This window comes from Bactrocera dorsalis, chromosome 1 (genome assembly GCF_023373825.1).
Source record: "Bactrocera dorsalis isolate Fly_Bdor chromosome 1, ASM2337382v1, whole genome shotgun sequence".
NCBI classification, from domain to species: Eukaryota; Metazoa; Arthropoda; class Insecta; order Diptera; family Tephritidae; genus Bactrocera; species Bactrocera dorsalis.
In genome coordinates, this window is record NC_064303.1 from 47228814 (window position 1) to 47248585 (window position 19772).

The 19772-nt window shown below is 42.5% G+C and overlaps 1 protein-coding gene across 1 annotated transcript in view; it reads left to right on the top strand.

Annotated features, from left to right (window-relative positions):
• The first annotated feature begins 1125 nt into the window (after nt 1-1125).
• LOC125775367 (uncharacterized) overlaps nt 1126-19772 on the top strand; it is a 915975-nt gene continuing 897328 nt past the window's right edge. The window contains exon 1 of the mRNA XM_049445886.1: nt 1126-1317. The gene's annotated coding sequence lies outside the window, so the exon portion shown is untranslated. The remainder of the gene's footprint in view (nt 1318-19772) is intronic.

The window sequence follows — 19772 nt, forward strand, 5'->3', positions numbered from 1 at the left end:
TTCATAGAGGTGCGATGAATCTATTTCTTCCCTTTTTTTTACACTGAGAATTTTATTGACCGTATTCGTGAGGGCGTTAATCTGTTCCTGAGTTCTGGAATTAATGACGATCTGTCTATTGTTGGACTGTATTAGCTCTTGCTCCGTTAGTCTTGTTTGTAGTAAGTCATTGAAGTCAGGCGTGCCGGCTATTACCTTCAGGGCGGACCCCAAAAAGTTTAGGCTCCGAGCATGCCTATGGTGTACTCCTAGTGTCCCTAATAAAGTAAGTAAGTGCCTGGTGTCTACTTCTAGGATCTTCCTCATGTGTGATTGTGGGAAGACGCTAATCAAGTCTGTGGTTTCTTGAATGTATTGTCCATATTCCGTTAAATTTGATATATGCCTTACGTACCTCGTCTCGTTCCAAATTATTGCAGTGCCGTCCAGGATCGGTATGTAGTCCGCGTGCGAGTAGTCCGTAAATTTGGAAGCCGTCAGCGCAGCCCAAGTCAAAAGTGCGAAGATGGGAGTATGCCTGAAATTCAAAATAAAAACAATGAAAAAAAAAGGTATTATGTCAGGAGTTTCACTTGAGGTTGTCCTTGTGGACCACCCTCCCTTTAATAAGAACGGTTGTTCCTAGATCAGCGTCTATCCTTTCCTCGACGTACAGTGGAGTGACCTTGTCGCCTAGTCTCTTGTTGGACTTTACCAGGACCTTTTCTCCAACTTCGAAGATTCTATTTTGGCGGTGGGCATTACTCCGCTCCAACTGTTCTTGTTGGGCTTTCTCTAGTCTGGTAGCAATATCCGGGAGCATGTTTAAGTTGGCATGGATCACCTCAATCGGCTTCATGCCCGTCACTGAATGGAACGTTCTATTATATTCCACGGCGGCCTGAAGAAAAAGTTCAACTACGTCTTGTATCTGCCTTTGCAGTTTTAGACATCTGGCAATTTCCACGAGGGTGCTGTGGAATCTTTCCACTTGCCCGTTTGACGTACTGTGCAACGGTGGCGCATTCACTATGTTGATGTCGTATTGGTTTTTCAGCAACGATCGAATTGTATCTGAATTAAATGAAGGTTCGTTGTCACAGTACACAGTTTCTATTTTAGGAAAAATGTTAATGATTTGTAAAATGCCCGCTTTTACGTCTGCGATAGTGCGTGACGCCACTGGCTGAACCAAGGCAAACTTGGAGAACTTGTCTTCTTCTTCTTCTTTACTGGCGTAGACACCGCTTACGCGATTATAGCCGAGTCAACAACAGCGCGCCAATCGTTTCTTCTCTTCGCTACGTGGCGCCAATTGGATATTCCAAGCGAGGCCAGGTCCTTCTCTACTTGGTCCTTCCACCGGAGTGGAGGTCTTCCTCTTCCTCTGCTTCCCGCGGCGGGTACTGCGTCGAATACTTTCAGAGCTGGAGTGTTTTCATCCATCCGGACAACATGACCTAGCCAGCGTAGCCGCTGTCTTTTAATTCGCTGAACTATGTCAATGTCGTCGTATATCTCGTACAGCTCATCGTTCCATCGGATGCGGTATTCGCCGTGGCCAACGCGCAAAGGACCATAAATCTTCCGCAGAACTTTTCTCTCGAAAACTCGCAACGTCGACTCATCGGTTGTTGTCATCGTCCAAGCCTCTGCACCATATAGCAGGACGGGAATTATGAGCGACTTATAGAGTTTGGTTTTTGTTCGTCGAGAGAGGACTTTACTTTTCAATTGCCTACTCAGTCCGAAGTAGCACCTGTTGGCAAGAGTAATCCTGCGTTGGATTTCTAGGCTGACATTGTTGGTGGTGTTAATACTGGTTCCTAAATAGACGAAATTATCTACAACTTCAAAGTTATGACTGTCAACAGTGACGTGAGTGCCAAGTCGCGAGTGCGACGACTGTTTGTTTGATGACAGGAGATATTTCGTCTTGCCCTCGTTCACTGCCAGACCCATTTGCGTTGCTTCCTTGTTCAGTCTGGAGAAAGCAGAACTAACGGCGCGGGTGTTGAGACCGATGATATCAATATCATCGGCATACGCCAGCAGCTGTACACTCTTATAAAAGATTGTACCTGCTCGGTTCAGTTCTGCAGCTCTAATAATTTTCTCCAGCAGCAGATTGAAAAAGTCGCACGATAGGGAGTCGCCTTGTCTGAAACCTCGTTTGGTATCGAACGGCTCGGAGAGGTCCTTCCCGATCCTGACGGAGCTTTTGGTCCCGCTCAACGTCAGTTTACACAGCCGTATTAGTTTTGCGGGGATACCAAATTCAGACATTGCGGCATAAAGGCAGCTCCTTTTCGTGCTATCGAAAGCAGCTTTGAAATCGACGAATAGGTGGTGAGTGTCGATTCTCCTTTCACGGGTCTTTTCCAAGATTTGGCGCATGGTGAATATCTGGTCGGTTGTTGATTTTCCAGGTCTGAAGCCACACTGATAAGGTCCAATCAGTTTGTTGACGGTGGGCTTTAATCTTTCACACAATACGCTCGATAGAACCTTGTACGCGATGTTGAGGAGGCTAATCCCACGGTAGTTGGCGCAGATTGTGGGGTCTCCTTTTTTATGGATTGGGCATAGCACACTTAAATTCCAATCGTTGGGCATGCTCTCATCCGACCATATTTTGCAAAGAAGCTGATGCATGCTCCTTATCAGTTCTTCGCCGCCGTGTTTGAATAGCTCGGCCGGCAATCCGTCTGCCCCTGCCGCTTTGTTGTTCTTCAGGCGGGCAACTGCTATTCGAACTTCGTCATGGTCGGGCAATGGAACGTCTGCTCCATCGTCATCGATTGGGGTATCGGGTTCGCCTTCTCCTGGTGCTATGTGTTCACTGCCATTCAGCAGGCTGGAGAAGTGTTCCCTCCATAATCTAAGTATGCTCTGGGCATCGGTGGCTAGATCATCTTTGGGGGTTCTACAGGAGTATGCTCCGGTCTTGAAACCTTCTGTAAGTCGCCGCATTTTTTCGTAGAATTTTCGAGCATTACCCCTGTCGGCCAGCTTATCAAGCTGTTCGTACTCACGCATTTCGGCCTCTTTCTTCTTCTGTCTGCAAATGCGTCTCGCTTCCCTCTTCAACTCTCGGTATCTATCCCATCCCGCACGTGTTGTGGTCGATCGTAACGTTGCGAGGTAGGCAGCCTGTTTTCTCTCCGCTGCGACACGGCACTCCTCATCGTACCAGCTGTTCTTTTGCACTTTCCGAAAACCAATGGTTTCGGTTGCAGCTGTACGTAAGGAGTTTGAAATGCCGCCCCACAGTTCCCTTATACCGAGTTGTTGACGAGTGCTCTCAGAGAGCAGGAGTGCAAGCCGAGTAGAAAATCGTTCGGCTGTCTGTTGTGATTGCAGCTTCTCGACGTCGAACCTTCCTTGTGTTTGTTGGCGTGCGTTTTTTGCTGCACAGAGGCGGGTGCGAATCTTGGCTGCAACAAGATAGTGGTCCGAGTCGATGTTAGGACCTCGGAGCGCACGCACATCTAAAACACTGGAGACGTGTCTTCCGTCTATCACAACATGATCGATCTGGTTGGTGGTTTTTCGATCCGGAGACAGCCAGGTAGCTTGATGTATCTTCTTATGCTGGAATCTAGTACTACAAATAACCATATTTCGGGCCCCGGCGAAGTCGATCAGCCTCAACCCATTTGGGGATGTTTCCTCGTGGAGGCTGAATTTACCGACCGTAGTGCCAAAGATACCTTCTTTGCCCATCCTGGCGTTGAAGTCGCCAAGCACGATTTTGACATCGTGGCGGGGGCATCTCTCATAAGTGCGCTCCAAGCACTCATAAAAAGCATCTTTGGTCACATCGTCCTTCTCTTCTGTCGGGGCGTGGGCGCAAATCAGCGATATGTTGAAGAACCTCGCTTTGATGCGGATTGTGGCTAGACGTTCATTCTCCGGAGTGAATGATAGTACTCGGCGACGGAGTCTCTCTCCCACCACGAATCCAACACCAAACTTTCGCTCCTTTATATGGCCACTGTAGTAAATGTCACAAGGACCTACTCGTCTCTGTCCTTGTCCCGTCCATCGCATTTCTTGGACGGCGGTGATGTCAGCCTTTATCTTTACGAGGACATCTACCAGCTGGGCAGCGGCACCTTCCCAATTAAGGGACCGGACATTCCAGGTGCATGCCCTCAAATCATAGTCCTTATTTCGTTTGCCATGGTCGTCATCAAAAGGGGGGTCTCTCATCCGAGGCTGTGTTTGCTTTTTCATTGGGGGTGTTTTTTTACGTGGCGGGTCCCAAACCCAGCGCACAACCCTATGCAGGGGATGTTTCGCCTTCTCACGTTAGCTCGCCTTCAAACGGATGTTCTTAGGCTACCCAGAGGATACTTGGTCAAAGACCGGAAGTCGTGAGCTGCTTGAGTCATATGTAAAAGAATCGTTTCTGGCCACTCCCAAGTGAATGGCGATCAGAGAACTTTCCTCACTTGCGTGAACTTCTACACATGACTCCATCCTTGTCTAGGGCTGTTAAAAAGTGTTTTCCTGCAGTTGAAAAAATGTCAATGTGGATCAATTCTCCTACACGGGAAGGTATAGGCGTAACACCCATCTCTTGCTTCTTTGGATGCCTATCATACTTCGCCTTTCCACACACTTTGCAGTTTACAACAATTTCTGACGCAATTTTTCCCATTTTTGGGAAATAATAATCGAGAAGAATCTGCTTTACATTCTCCTGAGCGGCTCTATGTGCCCTATTATGCTCCATCGTTACTATCTCCTTTTGCTCGTCTTTGTTAACAACATCTGTTACCATGTTCTTGCAGTGCCAGAATTTGGTGGCAGGGAAAACTCTGACCAAGTCATCCTGAATGCGTGCCAAAACGTGCAGGTCGCAGTGTAAAGCATTTACTACGTCCGGCTTTACGACTTCTTTCACTTCTGCTAGCAATTTAAGCCAGTCGTTAAAGATGATCTGATGACGAGTCTTTGTGCCAAACAAGATAAATGTCCGTTTTGTGGGGGTAGAAGACTCTTCTATAACTATCTGATTCCTGAAGCAATTCAGGGGCTTATCGATAGTCTCAATCACATGAGTTAAAGATACTTCACTGTGTGCTGTCGCTGCATCGGACTGTACTGATTCCTGTAAAACGTTAATACTTTGACGCGATAATGCGTCTGCAACGTAGTTTTCTTTCCCAGGTTTGTAAAATACCTTTGCGCCACTCTCTTCAATTCGCGCTTTCCAACGTTTTATCTTGGAATTTGGGTTCCTATCCGAGACCGCGAAAACTAGAGGTTGATGATCTGTATAGATTCGTATGTCACTCTTACCGTAAATGTAGTGCCGGAGGCTGTCCAAGGCCCAAACGATAGCTAATAGTTCCCTTTCGTTTGTCGCGTAGTTTATCTCCCTATCCTTCAGCGTCCTCGAGATCATTGTTATGGGTCTATTTCCCTGAGATAGTACTGCACCTATGCCACTTGAGGAGGCATCAGTAGTCAAGTCGAATGGTTTTGAAAAATCTGGGTAATGAAGAATAACATCTTCGGAAGCAAGAATATTTCTAAGCTTATCAAACGCAGTCTTCTGGATTTCATCAAAGGATACCGGGATGGTTTTTGAACGGAACTTGCTAACTCTTCCGCTCTCCCCTTTTAACAAGCTTGTTAAGGGTCTTGCTATTGCTGCGAAGTCCTTTATAAAGCACCTATAGTAACTCGCCAGACCAATAAAGGATCTCAGCTCGAACAAGTTGCTTGGTTGCTTAAAGTCTCTGATTGCTCTGACCTTGTCTGGGCTAGTTTTTGTCCCCTCTTTCGTAACAACAAATCCCAGAAACTCTACGCTTTCTTTAAAAAACTGTGATTTCTCCTTAGACACCCTCATATTGGCATCATAAAGGCTCTTTAGTACCTGTCCAACGTGTTGTACGTGGTCTTCTTCGTTTTCGGAAAACACTATAACATCATCGACGTAAACATAGCAGGTTTTACCAATCATATCGCGCAGGACATCATCTATGGCCCTCTGGAAAATGCTAGAAGCATTCTTTAGCCCAAAGGGCAAACGGCAGAATTCATACTTTCCTCCATTTACTGAAAAGGAAGTCTTTTCCCTATCGTGTTCTGCTAACATAATTTGATGGTATCCAGATTTCAAGTCCAGGGTGGTGAAATACTTGGCCTTTCCCAGGTTTGAAAGTATCATACTGATACTCGGCATTGGGTACTTGTCCGCGATGGTTTTGGAGTTTAATTTTCGGAAATCTACCACCAACCGCTTATTAGGCGCTCCTGTGAGGTCTGTGCCCTTTTTTCCGACAACCCATATGGGGTTGTTATATGGAGACCTAGATGGTCGAATGATGCCATTTTTAAGTAGATCCTTGATTTCTTGGCTCACAAAGTCAGCAGCTCCCATGGGGAATGGGTACATTTTGGAGTAGACTGGCTCATTATCCTCCGTGCGAATGGTGGCAACAACATTGGTATTAAACGGGAGTAACTTGCTCGAGTCGGCAAATGCTTTCATATGCTTTGTCATCATTTGTAGAAAATCTGCACGGACGTTAGCTGGAACTTCTATGTCTTCAATTTTTGTGAAATTGACTTGAGCACATTTGTGGAATCTCAGAGTTTCAGATCCTCCCTTAAAGTGGATCAGTTCTGACGCGAGATCAATAGTTGCTTCCGCCTGTGTCAATAGGTCGAGTCCAATTATGCCGTCAAAAGTTGTGAGACCGGGTAAATGAAAAAAAGGGCTATTTATGCCAAACATCATAATGAAGCTTTTGCTCCCAATTCTGTTAAATCCGTGAATTGATTTAACCACAAACGGGGTCTGTACTGGGACAGAGGATAAAGGGCTTATGTTAGGTTTAATATAACTTTTTGACGCCCCGGTGTCAATTAAGAATTTTAACGATTTCCCTGCTACTGTTCGTTGGATAAACGGGAGCAGGGACTCTCCGCCAAAAAATTAAGCGCATCTTCTTCATACTCAGTTTCATTTTCAGCCTCTATTTCTGCCGCTGCATCATAAGCGGCTTGATCATATTGCTTTTCGTACGCTTTGTCTCTTTCTTCTGTCAAATGGTTAATCCTCTGGCGTCTGTAGTCCGACGTCCTTTGAGAATTCGCAGGTCTCTTGAACGCACCTTGTGGTTGACTGTTGCCAGAGGGATGTGCTATAGGTAAGCTTGAGTTATGGGTAATTTGGTTGTTCTGGTTTGTAAAGTTAGTGCTCTGACGGAACCTCGAGGATGGGTCGACTTCCATTTTTTCAACTTGGTCGCGCTTTGGAGGGCGAGCTCCTTGCTCCCTGGTGAAATAAGGGTTTTTTCCAGTCCTGTACTGAATGTCGGACTGCTTCTGATAAGATCGATTTTGATGTTGCCTGAGGTTTTTTTCCTCTAACGATCTTGCAAACTGGGCCGCAAATGCGTGTCTATCATGATTTCCTTCTATCTCCTGGGCCATTGCAAGAGCCGAGGGCAAATCTTTGGGCTGGGCGGCAAAAAGAACATCCGTGAGGTTTCTCCTTAACCCAGAGACGAATACGCGCAGCGCATCGGTCCTATGCTTGTCGTTCATATACCGTGCCTGGCCAGTATCAAAGGTCATTGTAGTTTTATTTGTGAGAAGTGTGAGTTTTTTCTCAACCTCCTCATAAAATTGAATAATAGTCAACTGTCCTTGCCTTAGCGTTGCTAGCTCTTGTTCGAGCAGATGCAATGGTCGCTTGTCTGAGTATGTAAAATCTAAACGGCTAATGATAGCGTCGAAATTAAGGACCGTGTTGAATGATGCTAAAACTGCATCAGCCGATCCCCTAATTCTGTTGCGAATTATGAGGACAGCTTGGTAGTGTTTTGAACTACCCACATAGGTTTTAAATATATCATACGCGGCCATAGCTGCCTGCCGCCAGGAGACATATTGCTCCTGTGAGCCATCGAACTCTGGAAGTGATTTAACTGCATCCAGACCCTCATGACATTCTACCCCGTCTATGATCTTTATTGGTTCATATGTCTTAATGTCAGCAGCTGCCACAGTTGTGGCCTGAAACCGGTTTGTAAGCTGCTCTAGCTTGGTTTCAAAGTCTTTCCTTTGAACTTGTAGTGCAGCGCTAACGGCCGCATTGATAATGCCCTGCAGTTGTTGTTCGTTCATGTCTTGTTCGCGCCTGAAACGTTTACTTGTCAAGAGTTGGTTGTCAAGTCTATCCAACAGTTCACTAGTGTCAAGCTTGCTCATGCAAGGTAGTTAAGATGGCACGAACGGGTAGCGGACGTAAGTGCACAAAAAAAACAAAAATGGGGAACAAAGTGCAATCCTGTTTATTGCAAATATCTAGTACGTATCTTAACTGGCAGTTTATGCAGTTGCTTGATATAAATTTTGTCGCCCGTTCACTTATTTTTCCAGACAGATTGTTTATTGCAATCACACTAACCACACTTAATTGTCAAATTTTCACTGATATGATTATGTAAACAGAAGGCGGAGGGAAAAAAAGTTTCACTTACATTATTTGTCGGTTGGTGTCTCAATTCCTCTAGAAGGTGTCTTGATTCCTCTGCCTCCAGGTGGTGTTCCTTCCTGCGTGGGTTTTCTCTAGAAGGTGTCTTGATTCCTCTGCCTCCAGGTGGTGTTCCTTCCGGCGTGGGTTTTATTCTGGTTGGGCGCCAGTTATTTTTAATCTTCTTGTTATTACTCCTTTGGGATAGCGACGGTGTTGTCGACTATCCAGAGTTAAGTTATTCTTGAAGATGATATTCACACTAGTTATTTCTGATCTTCTTGTTATTACTCCTTTAGGATAGCGACGGTGTTGTCGACTATCCAGAGTTAAGTTATTTTTGAGAAAGATACTAACACGTTGAGTTTCGTACTAAAACTGATTTATTTCATTATTTGCAAGCTTATTGCTAACCTCCTATCTTTGCCGTCGCTGCTGCCGTTTGCTCGACGTTATTGCTTGCATAGGCACTTCCCACGCTCATGTATCGAACTGATCGAATTACTACAGCTAACCCAGCATGTTGTTTTGTTTACATAATTTGGTCGCGCATGAAGTGACCGATGCAGACTGCTTGCCTTGCAATTTTTGGCAGCATGAGCGCTTCAGTGCGTTAACTATTGTTAACTTATATGTATAACCATAAAACCGGTTATAGTTAAAAAGCTTAGAAATTATTACATTACTCAATCATAATTAAGTATTTTTTGAAACCAAAGCTTTAGAAGAGTTCGACATGCTTCTAGGTGAGGACGGTTTTAGGGTTTTGTACACCGAAATTAATATTTTCGAGTATAAACTCTCATATAAATACAAAAAGCAAGTAGTTAACGATCAAAAAGTGAATATCACAACTTATAACGACATGTATAAAACTGAAATTGAAAATATCATAAGAAAAATTACGAAACTAACGAAATCCGTGCGTTTACGACTACAATTAGGACAGAATCAGAAGATCCTATTTGGGTGAAGCAGTATCCGTATCCGTCTGCAGACAATAAATAGATAAATTGTTAGATAACCAAATTATTCAACCTAGCAAAAGGCTTTACAGTTCTCCAATCTGGACAGTTGCAAAATAGGTACCGATAACGAAGGGAAACCCAAAAGACGAATGGTAGTCGATTTTCAGAACTTTAACGCTCAGACTATCACTGATAGATGTTGCTATGACAAATTAAAATCTGATAAATCAAAGGTTTTCACAACGATAGACTTAGAGTCAGGTTTTCACCAAATCTTGATAAAAAAAATCAGATAGAGAAAAAACTATATTCAGTGCGAATGGCACAAAGCATGAGTTCCTTAGGATGCTGTTCGGTTTAAAGAACGCGTCTTCTATATTTCAGCGTATTTCGTCCATATGTTGGCAAGTTCACTTATGTTTATATTGACGACGTATTCATATATTCCTGCTCACCCGAGGAACACATGGAACATATTCGTACAATAGTAAATGCACCTCACAATGCCGATATGAAGATTTCAAACTAGACATCGCATTTTTTCTAGTATTCAGTCGAATAATTCGGACATATAATAAAATAAGCGTAGATTCAAATAAAATTCAAACCTAGCGAGTTATTACAGGAAATTTATACAGAACTTCGCTGCAGTAATGAAACCTCTAACAACATTTCTACGCGGAGACAATGGTGGTGTAAGTAAAAATCAAAGCGAAGGGTCTCACTTAATCTAGACAAAACAGCACTTGAGGCTTTGATAAAAATAAAATACGCACTACAAGCAGAAATTGAATTATTTCAACCAGATGTCAGTACATCTTTTGAACTAATGATGGACGCAAGTAACTTTGCAATAAGAACTGTACTCTCTCAGAAAAATAAAGAGAACATGTTTATATCTAGAACTCTTAGTCAAACTGAACAAAATTACAGCACGAATGAAAAGGAATTAACTCGCTATCGTTTGGTCACTTCAAAAATTAACAAATTATCTATATGGTATAGCAGATCAAACGATTTCTTCGATCTTTTCGATTTCGGATAAAAATTCCAACACTAAACTAAAGCGATGAAAAAACTTAATAGAAAAATATGACGCTAAATTAGTAGATAAACCGGGGCATCGAAACATGGTTGCTGGTGCATTGTCCCACTAACAGATTGTCAACATTTCAAATAGCTCACAACATTCAGCTCAAAGTTCATCAACACAAAAAAAATTCAAACGCGTAAATCAACCATTAAATATATTTAGAAAACAAGTAGTCGTAAATTACAGTGCAACAAATTTAGTGAATATTTCTTTGCAAAATACTTTTTCATATTCAACATTTCATTCGACAACCAACGGTCAAGTTGAGCGTACACATAGCACCCTGATCAAAGTCGCTAGAGTCCCAGCCCATAAAAGCGAAGTTCTTCACCATATCGCTGATTTGCGCCCATACCCTTACGATGTCAAAGATGTCTTCTATGAGCAATTGATGCGCACCTATGAGAGCTGCCCCGCCACGATATCAAAATCGTGCTTGGCGACTTTAACGTCAGGGTGGGCAAACAGTCGGTAAATTCAGCCTCCACGATGAAACATCTTCAAATGGGTTGAGGCTGATCGGCTTCGCCGGCATCGAAATATGGTTATCTTATGGTTCTCCAGTGTTTTAGACGTGCGAACGCTCCGAGGTCCTAATCTCTACTTGGACCACTACTACATTGTTGCAGCCAAGATACGCACCCGCCTCTGTGAAGAAAAAACCGCAATTCAACAAACAGAAGTACGGCTCGACATCGAAAACCAGCATCACAACAGACAGCCGAACGATTTTCTACTCTGTTTGCACTCTCGCTCTCTAAGAGCACTCATCAGCAACTCGGTGTAATAATACAGTGGAACGGCATTTCAAGCTCCTTACGTCCAGCTGCAAATGAAGCCATTGGTTTTCGGGAAATGCAAAAGAACAGCTGGTATGATGAGTAGTGCTTTGTCTCAGCGGTGAAAAAATGATGAGACGCATTTGCAGACAGAAAAGAGAGGCCGGGATGGGTGAGTATGAAGAGCTTGATTAGCAGGCTGATAAGGGTAATGCTCGAAAATTCTACGAAAAAATGCTGCGACTAAAAGTATAACTTTTGCCAACAGGTGCTACTTCGGGCTGAGAACCTGCTGGGAGAAGCAAAGGAAGAGGACGACCTCCACTCCGTTGGAAAGACCAGGTGGAGAAGGACCTGGTTTCGCTTGGAATCTCTTGTTGTTAACTGGTCTATACTACGACAGTAAAGAGGAAGAAGAAGTCACAATTACTTACATTACTTCACTTAAATTATTACAGGTACAGCTGATCACGACGACTTAATCGAAATTAAGACAGGATTAAGTATGCTGATAACAAACAAAAGAAAATGAATTCACAGTTTGAAAGTATTTAAGAGACCCTCAATCCTAAAACTATAACAGATGATTTGGTGATGACCGAAATATACAACGAACTATCCTCAGTCGCTAATAAAATTAATTTTGCTTAAAATGGCAACTTTTACGCAGGAACTCTAAACTATAAGGATATTTAACAAATAGTATCCAATGGAGCATTATACTCACCTATAATAAATATATTAGAATACTCTGACATTCAAGTCTGCTACCTTAACCACTCAATTGTAACTGTATATAAATATCCAATATTAAAAATAAAATGAAACTTGTTCAATATATACCCACTTGCATACAAACATGGAAAGATAGTATTATATTCTAAGATAACAAAATGTAATTACTTATGTCTTGCACCTATTGAAAAATGAAAAACTATGTACAGTCTGTCTAGTAGAAGCGTGATCGCCATAACTTGGAATTTATTTGTCCGATTCGTTTCAAATAAACAACATTTTACACGTTTATAATATTTATTGTACGCAATACTTTTAATAACATGTATAGTCACCACCATTCGCTATTATGACCTCACACCTCCGACTCATACTTTGTACTAAGTTCTGAGCAAGTTGCCGAGGCAATCGTTTCCAAATCAGCCGAATTTGTCTTGACAACTGTTTTGCTGTCCATATCGTTTTTCTCCTGAGTTTATGCTTTACTATTGCCCATACATTTCCTATCGGATTGGCATCAGGCGACTGTAAAGGCCAATCTAACACCTCAAAACCATTTTGCTGTTTCCACTCTGCACACATTCGACTGCGATGTTTGGGGTCATTGTCTTCTTGCAAAATCCAAGAGTGTCCTCTTCTCCCGAACATCTTCGCAGCTGATGGTAATAAAGCTGTTTGATAAATTTTGTTCATCAAAACCGCATTAAAGTTGCTGGTAAACGAAAAGGCGTCCAAATCCTTTTTCTGAGCAACATCCCCAAACATGGACCCTCACTGGGTGTTTAACAGTTCGTTGGAGCAATCGTTTGTTAGCGGTACACCAAGATCGATTTATGTTACTATTTGCCCAAAATGAAGATTCATCCGTGAATATTACATTATTCCAATTCAGTTCTGAATTGGCGCGGGCCCAGGCGAGTCTTTTTTCAACGTGTGATGATGAGAGCAACGGTTTTTAAGAGAGCTGCGGTATTTGACGTCGTTAGCGCCTAAACGTTTTCGAATCGCCTCTACCGATATTTTAACAACACTTTTCACTACAACTTCTTTAGCTTTACACAACGATAAGCCCGGCTTCGTCCACTTCGTTACGAATGACTTCGACTTCTTCATATATTTTGCTGCAGCTAAACGTGACATTTTCGGCCCTATAGGGTGTAGACAAAGAAATACAGCTTCAAATCGCTTCTCGTACGCGGATCTCATTTTTAAAAATCGATGGGTAACAATAATCCAACCTGCAAAAGGAAAAAAGGAATTTGCTGTTGTGACCTTCTTTGATATACAAACTGCTCTGGACGGTTTTGGGGTTGAATCATACCTCAAACAACTAATTTTCAGTATTGTGTGCGACAGAGTAATTGAAACGGAATGGGGAAACGCACGTGTTCGACGAATATCGAAGAGAGAGCCAAAAAGGCATTAATTACCCTGCACTGCTGTAGAGGAGCCATTGGCAAAAGGTGGGGTCTCTCACCGAAAGTGGTCAAGACCATTATGCAGTCTTTATGTGTTTGAGGGCTCTAGAAAAGACCACACTTGCTAAGAAACTCGAGATTGTTCAACGAGCGACGTTCATCAGCATCGCTATCAATAGCATCGAGTGTCTTTCTAATAAGAGTGGTATGGATGCTAGACCCCAGAATAACAAGTAACTGTAAAGCTGATGAACTAGCAAGACAAGGCACCATAAAACCGCTATCGGAAGAATGGGAGCGGATCGGTGCTGCCGTATCTCTTGTGTTCTACTACTAAATAACTGGGCTTCGCGGAAATTTGGTCAGCGATGGAACATCTTCGGTATATGCGCTGTCGCAAAAGCCTATTGGCCTAAGATCAATCGCAAGAGATCTAGTGATCTCTTTGCTCTCACTAAGGCTAGCCTTACCCTAGTTTTGGGGCTTTTGACGGGCCATTGGCCTATTGGCGACCCCGCGATAAGGCTGAAAATCCTACCAGATACCATCTGCAGAAGCTGCATAAAAGAAGATGATGTGGAATTCAACTCTTCCTTCTTGATAGTTCCGCGTTAGGAGGAAAAACTTAAACACTTGGGAGCGCAGAATTTCAGACATCTCATCGGGCTGGCGGGTGAAATTGAACGCCTCTGAAAATTTGTATTACCTACTAAGCATTTTGCTATTTTATGGTTCGAAAACAGAAGTTTTTCTTTCTGTGGCATCACAAAGGACTACATATAGCAGTCGTCGTGAAACCTTTGATCAGCCATCTAACCTAACCTACCGTTAACTTACACCAACACATGTTAATAAAAACTATAAATTAAAGTACTTTTACATTAATTACAGCGCTAAAAAGTGCGCGGTATCTTCCTCACTGTCCAATTTTCACACCGACTCGCATAAAAGTCTCCCAAACCATTTTGCAGGTAATATTTAATTTCTCTGGCGTATGTGTTATGCCGAATATGTATCTGTTAATTCTAATATTATTATTAATTATAAAATGTAACCAACAAAAAAGGTAAAAAATATGTTAATTATATAAACATCCTGTCACGTGTGTTTACTTTCATTTTGAATATTATCTTTTTTTAATTAAACTGGTTGTTTACCAATGACACTAATAATAACTAATTTTAAAGAACTCTAACTAACTCTAATTCTAACTCTTTAAAAATGCTAGGTTCTTAAAGTTTGGATAGTTATCGTGCGTTGGATTTCCAGGCTGATATTGTTGGTGGTGTTTATACTGGTTCCTAAATAGGCGAAATTATCTACAACTTCAAAGTTATGACTGTCAACAGTGACGTGAGAGCCAAGTCGCGAGTGCGGCGACTGTTTGTTTGATGACAGGAGATATTCCGTTTTGCCCTCGTTTACTGCAAAACCAATTTGCTTTGCTTCCTTGTCCAGTCTGGAGAAAGCAAAGCTAATGGTGCGGGTGTTGAGGCCGATGATATCAATATTATCGGCATACGCCAACAGCTGTACGCTCTTATAAAAGACTTTCTCGTAGAATTTTCGACCAATACCCCTGTAGCCCAGCTTGTCAAGCACTTCGGCCTCTTTCTCTTTCTGTCTGCAAATGCGTTACGCTTCCCTCTTCAACTCTCGGCATCAATTTTATCCCGAACGTGTTGTCGTAACTTTGCTCGGTATACAATCTGTTATCTCTCCGCTGTGACTCGGCACTCCTCATCGTACCAGCTGTTTTTTGCATTTTTGTAAAACCAATGATTTCTGATGCAGCTGTATGTAAGGAGCTTGAAATGCCGTCCGACAGTTCTCTTATACCGAGTTTTTGACGATTACTTTCAGAGAGTAGGAATGCAAGTCGAGTAGAAAATGGTTCAGCTAGCTGCTGTGATTACAGCTTCTCGACTTCGAATCTTCCTTGTGTTTGTTGACGTGCGTTATTTGGTGAACAAAGACGGGTGTGAATCTTGGCAGCTTCTGAACGTCGAACTTTCTTTGTGTTTGTTGACGTGCGTTCTTTGCTGCACAGAGGCGCGTGCGAATCTTAGCTGCAACAAGATAGTGGTCCGAGTCAATGTTAGGACCTTGGAGCGTACGCACGTATATAACACTGGAGACGTGTCTTCGGTCTATCACAACATGATCGATCTGGTTGGTGGTATTTCGATCCGGAGACAGCCAGGTAACTTGATGAATTTTCCTATGCTGGAATCTAGTACTGCAGATAACCATATTTCGGGCTCCGGCGAAGCCGATCAGCCTCAACTCATTTGGGGATGTTTCGTCGTGGAGGCTGAATTTACCGACTGTTGCGCGTTAAGGCCTTCAAGCACGATTTTGACATCGTGACGGGAGCAGTTCTCACAGGTACGCTCCAAGCGTTCATAGAAGGCATCTTTGGTCACGTCCTTCTCTTCCTTCGGGCGTGGGCGCAAATCAGCGATATGTTCACTTTGATGCGAATTGTGGCTAGACGTTCATCCACCAGACTGAATGATAGTACTCGGCGACGGTACTCTCTCTCTTCTACTACGAATCGCACACCAAACTTGCGCTCCTTTATATGGCCACTGTAGTAAATGCAAAAAAACAAAGACCTACTCGCCTCAGTCCTTGTTTCATCCATCGCATTTTTTGGTGATATCAGGCTTCACTCCAACGACAACATCAACCACCTGGGCAGCGGCACCTTCCCAATTAAGGGACCGGGCATTTCTGGCCACTCCCAAGTGAATGGCAATCCTCACTTGCGTAAACTTCTTCATATGACTCCATCCTTCAAATACATTAATTTACTAATTCTTAATATTCACACCACATGTACATACATATATTAGCTAATTTAACAATAATAGTTCGAATTAGATAATCTAAAACTCTTGGTATTTAAGATGATTTAAATTTTCATAAGAACGGAATAATGATTGGATCCGGCTTGAGAATTTTCCTTCCAAATTTGCAAATATGTATCTAAAATGACATGAATTACATTTTCTTGTATTTGTTAAGTTATCCAACGTATCTGTGGGGTTTACCAATGATCTCATCTTCACTTTTCTTAATGAAAATTTTTTTACAAAAATTTTCTATTTACTTCTTGTAACATGTTGTTTGTTAAGATTAACATGGGTTACCTGTGTTAACGTAGCCAAACAAAATGATAAAATTTCCGTTGTTAACATTCCTAACCAAGCAAAATATTTCACATTTCTGCTAAAATGAATCGGAAGAAACCATTTTTATTAACAATTCTATTAAATCAATTATAAAAAGTATATCTGAATATTCAACATAGAAATTTACAATATTTCCCATTTATTGGATGTGCTCTTTAATTTAAAAGCCTAACAATAAGTTATAAAATCTTAAAAGTATTTAACAACTAGACAAGCTCAAACAAGTGATTGAGCTATTTTGGTGATACGTCGCTCTTTAAAACACGGGCATATCTCCGGCTGTCTCCGGATCGAAAAGCAACCAACCAGATCCATCGTGTTGTGATACACGGAATGCACGTCTCCGGTGTTTTAGTTCTGCCTACACAGCGAGGTCCTAACATAGACTTGGACCACCATCTTGTTGCAGCCAAAATGCGCTTCCGCCTCTGTGTGTGGAGAAGCTGCTGTCACAACAGACTAACGAACGACTTGTACTGCTGATCTCTGAGAACGCTCGTCAGCAAATCGGCATTTCAAGTTCCATGCGTATAGCTGCAACAAAAACCATTGGTTTTCGGAAAATGCAAAAGAGCAGCTGGTTCGATGAGGAGTGCCGTGTCGCAGTGGAGAGAAAGCAGATTTCCTACCTCGCAATATTACAATCGGCCACAACACGTGCGGAATGAAATAGATACTGCGTTAAAGAAGGCCTAAGGGCATTTGCAGGCAAAAGAAGAAAGAGGCCGAAATTTGAGACTACGAAGAGATTGACGAGGTACGAAAAGATGCGGGAACTAACAGAAGGTTTGAAGACCGAAGCATACTCTTGTAAAACCTCCAAAGGTGATCTAGAGTACGATGCTCAGAGAATACTAAAATAATGGAGAGAACACTTCTCCAACCTGCTGAACAACAGCGAAAGCATAACACGAGCAGATGTCGAGCCCGATCCCCCAATCATTGACGATGAAGCAGATGTTCTTTTGCCCGACTATGAAGAAGTTCGAATAGCAATTACTCGTCTGAAGAACAACAAAGTGGCGGGGGCCGACGGATTGCTGACCGAGCTATTGAATCCTGGCGGCGAATAACTGATAAGGAACATGCACCAGCATCTTTGTAAAATATGGTTGGACGAAAGCATGTCCAACGATTGGAATTAAAGTGTGCTCTGCCCAATCCACAAAAAGGGAGACCCCACAATCTGCGCCAACTACTTTGGGATAAGCCCTCTTAACATCGCGTATAAGGATCTATCGAGCGTATTGTGTGAAAGGTTAAAGCCCACCGTTAACAAACTGAGTGGACCTTATCAGTGTGGCTTCAGATCTGGCAAATCAACAACTGACCATATATTCACCATGCGTCAAATCGTGGAAAAGACCCGTGAAAGAAGAATCGACACACACCACGTCTTCTTCGATTTCAGAACTGCTTTGGACAGCACGAAAAGGAGCTGCCTTTATACCGCGATGTCTGAATTTGGTATCCCCGCAAAGCTAATACGGCTGTGTAAACTGACGTTGAGCAGCACCAAAAGCTCCATCAGGATCGGGAAGGACCTCTCCGAGCCGTTCGATACCAAACGATGTTTCTGACAAGTCGTGCGACTTTCTCCATCTGCTGCTGAAGGAAATGATTCGTGCTGCAGAACTAAATCGAGCAGGTACAATCTTTTTTAAGAGTGTACAGCTGCTGTCATCAAACAAACAGTCGTCGCACTGGCGACTTGACTCTCACGTCGCTGTGATAGTCATAACTTTGAAGTTGTAGATAATTTCGTCTATTTAGGAACTAGTATAAGCACAACCAACAATGTCAGCTGGGAAATCCAAAGCAGAAAAGCTCTTGCCAACAGGTGCCACTTTGGACTGAGTAGGCAATTGAGAAGCAAAGTCCTCTCTCGACAAACAAAAACCAAACTCTATAAGTCGCTCATAATTCCCGTCCTGATATATGGTGCAGAGGCCTGGACGATGACAACAACTGATGAGACGACGTTGCGAGTTTTCGAGAGAAAGGTTCTGATAAAGACTTATGGTCTTTCGCGCGTTGGGCACGGCGAATATCGCATTCAATGGAACGTTGTCCGATATATGAGATATACGACGACATTGACATAGTTCAGCGAATTAAAAGACAGCGGCTACGCTGGCTAGGTCATGTTGTTCGAATGAACGAAAATACTCCAGCTTTGAAAGTATTTGACGCCATCCACTCCATTGGAAGGACCAAGTGGGGAAGAACCTGGCTACGCTTGGAATATCCAATTGACGCCACGTAGCGAAAAGAAGAAATGACTGGCGCGTTGTTGTTAACTCGGCTATAATCGCGTAAGCGGTGTCTATGCCAATTAAGAAGAAGAAATACAAGTACAGCAAGTGCATGGGTTTCAAAGGAAACTGCGAAATCATGCCAAAATTTGCAAATTCGTCTGTTTTTAAACATTTTGTCAGTATGAGCTATATCTTTGTCTGTTCCTAAACTAACTCTACTTTTACATACTGGCTAGAGTACAACGAAGTTCCCCGTTTGAGACAAAGCACCTGTAACGAAGGCACGAAAAGGTGAATAATACGTGAAAGGCTTACATTGAAATCTTTTATTACCTGTTTAGTCCTACTATCAGTCCATGTGTTTGTAAATATACTACCTCATCACAAAATTTTCGGAGAAAATCATCTGGATTACCAGATTTCCTTTTTCCGTGAAAACAAGCAATTAAAACGAACAAATTTTCGGAAAATTGACAATTGATCCCATTATCGGCCACATAACTTTTAGACAATTTTGAAAAATTTCTAAAATTTCAGATCTTTTAATTGAAAATGGTTTTGAAAGCCCAAATACAAAAACTTTCTTCCTGGTATGTCATCTATTTCCACTTCATTTTTTTGTACTTAGGAGAGTTTTTGCAGATAAGAGTAAACCATTTACACATATTTTTTTCAAACTCACCAGTAAGTCGGACAGAGTGATATGAATTACACTATTCCTAATTGCCCGTGCATTAAGTTCCAAGTTTTTATTTTCAGGTAGGTCCGTACTCTCGTCTTCTCATTCAAAAAGATAATGAATTTCAGAATCACTGTTATCTTCAACTTACACGGACAGCCTC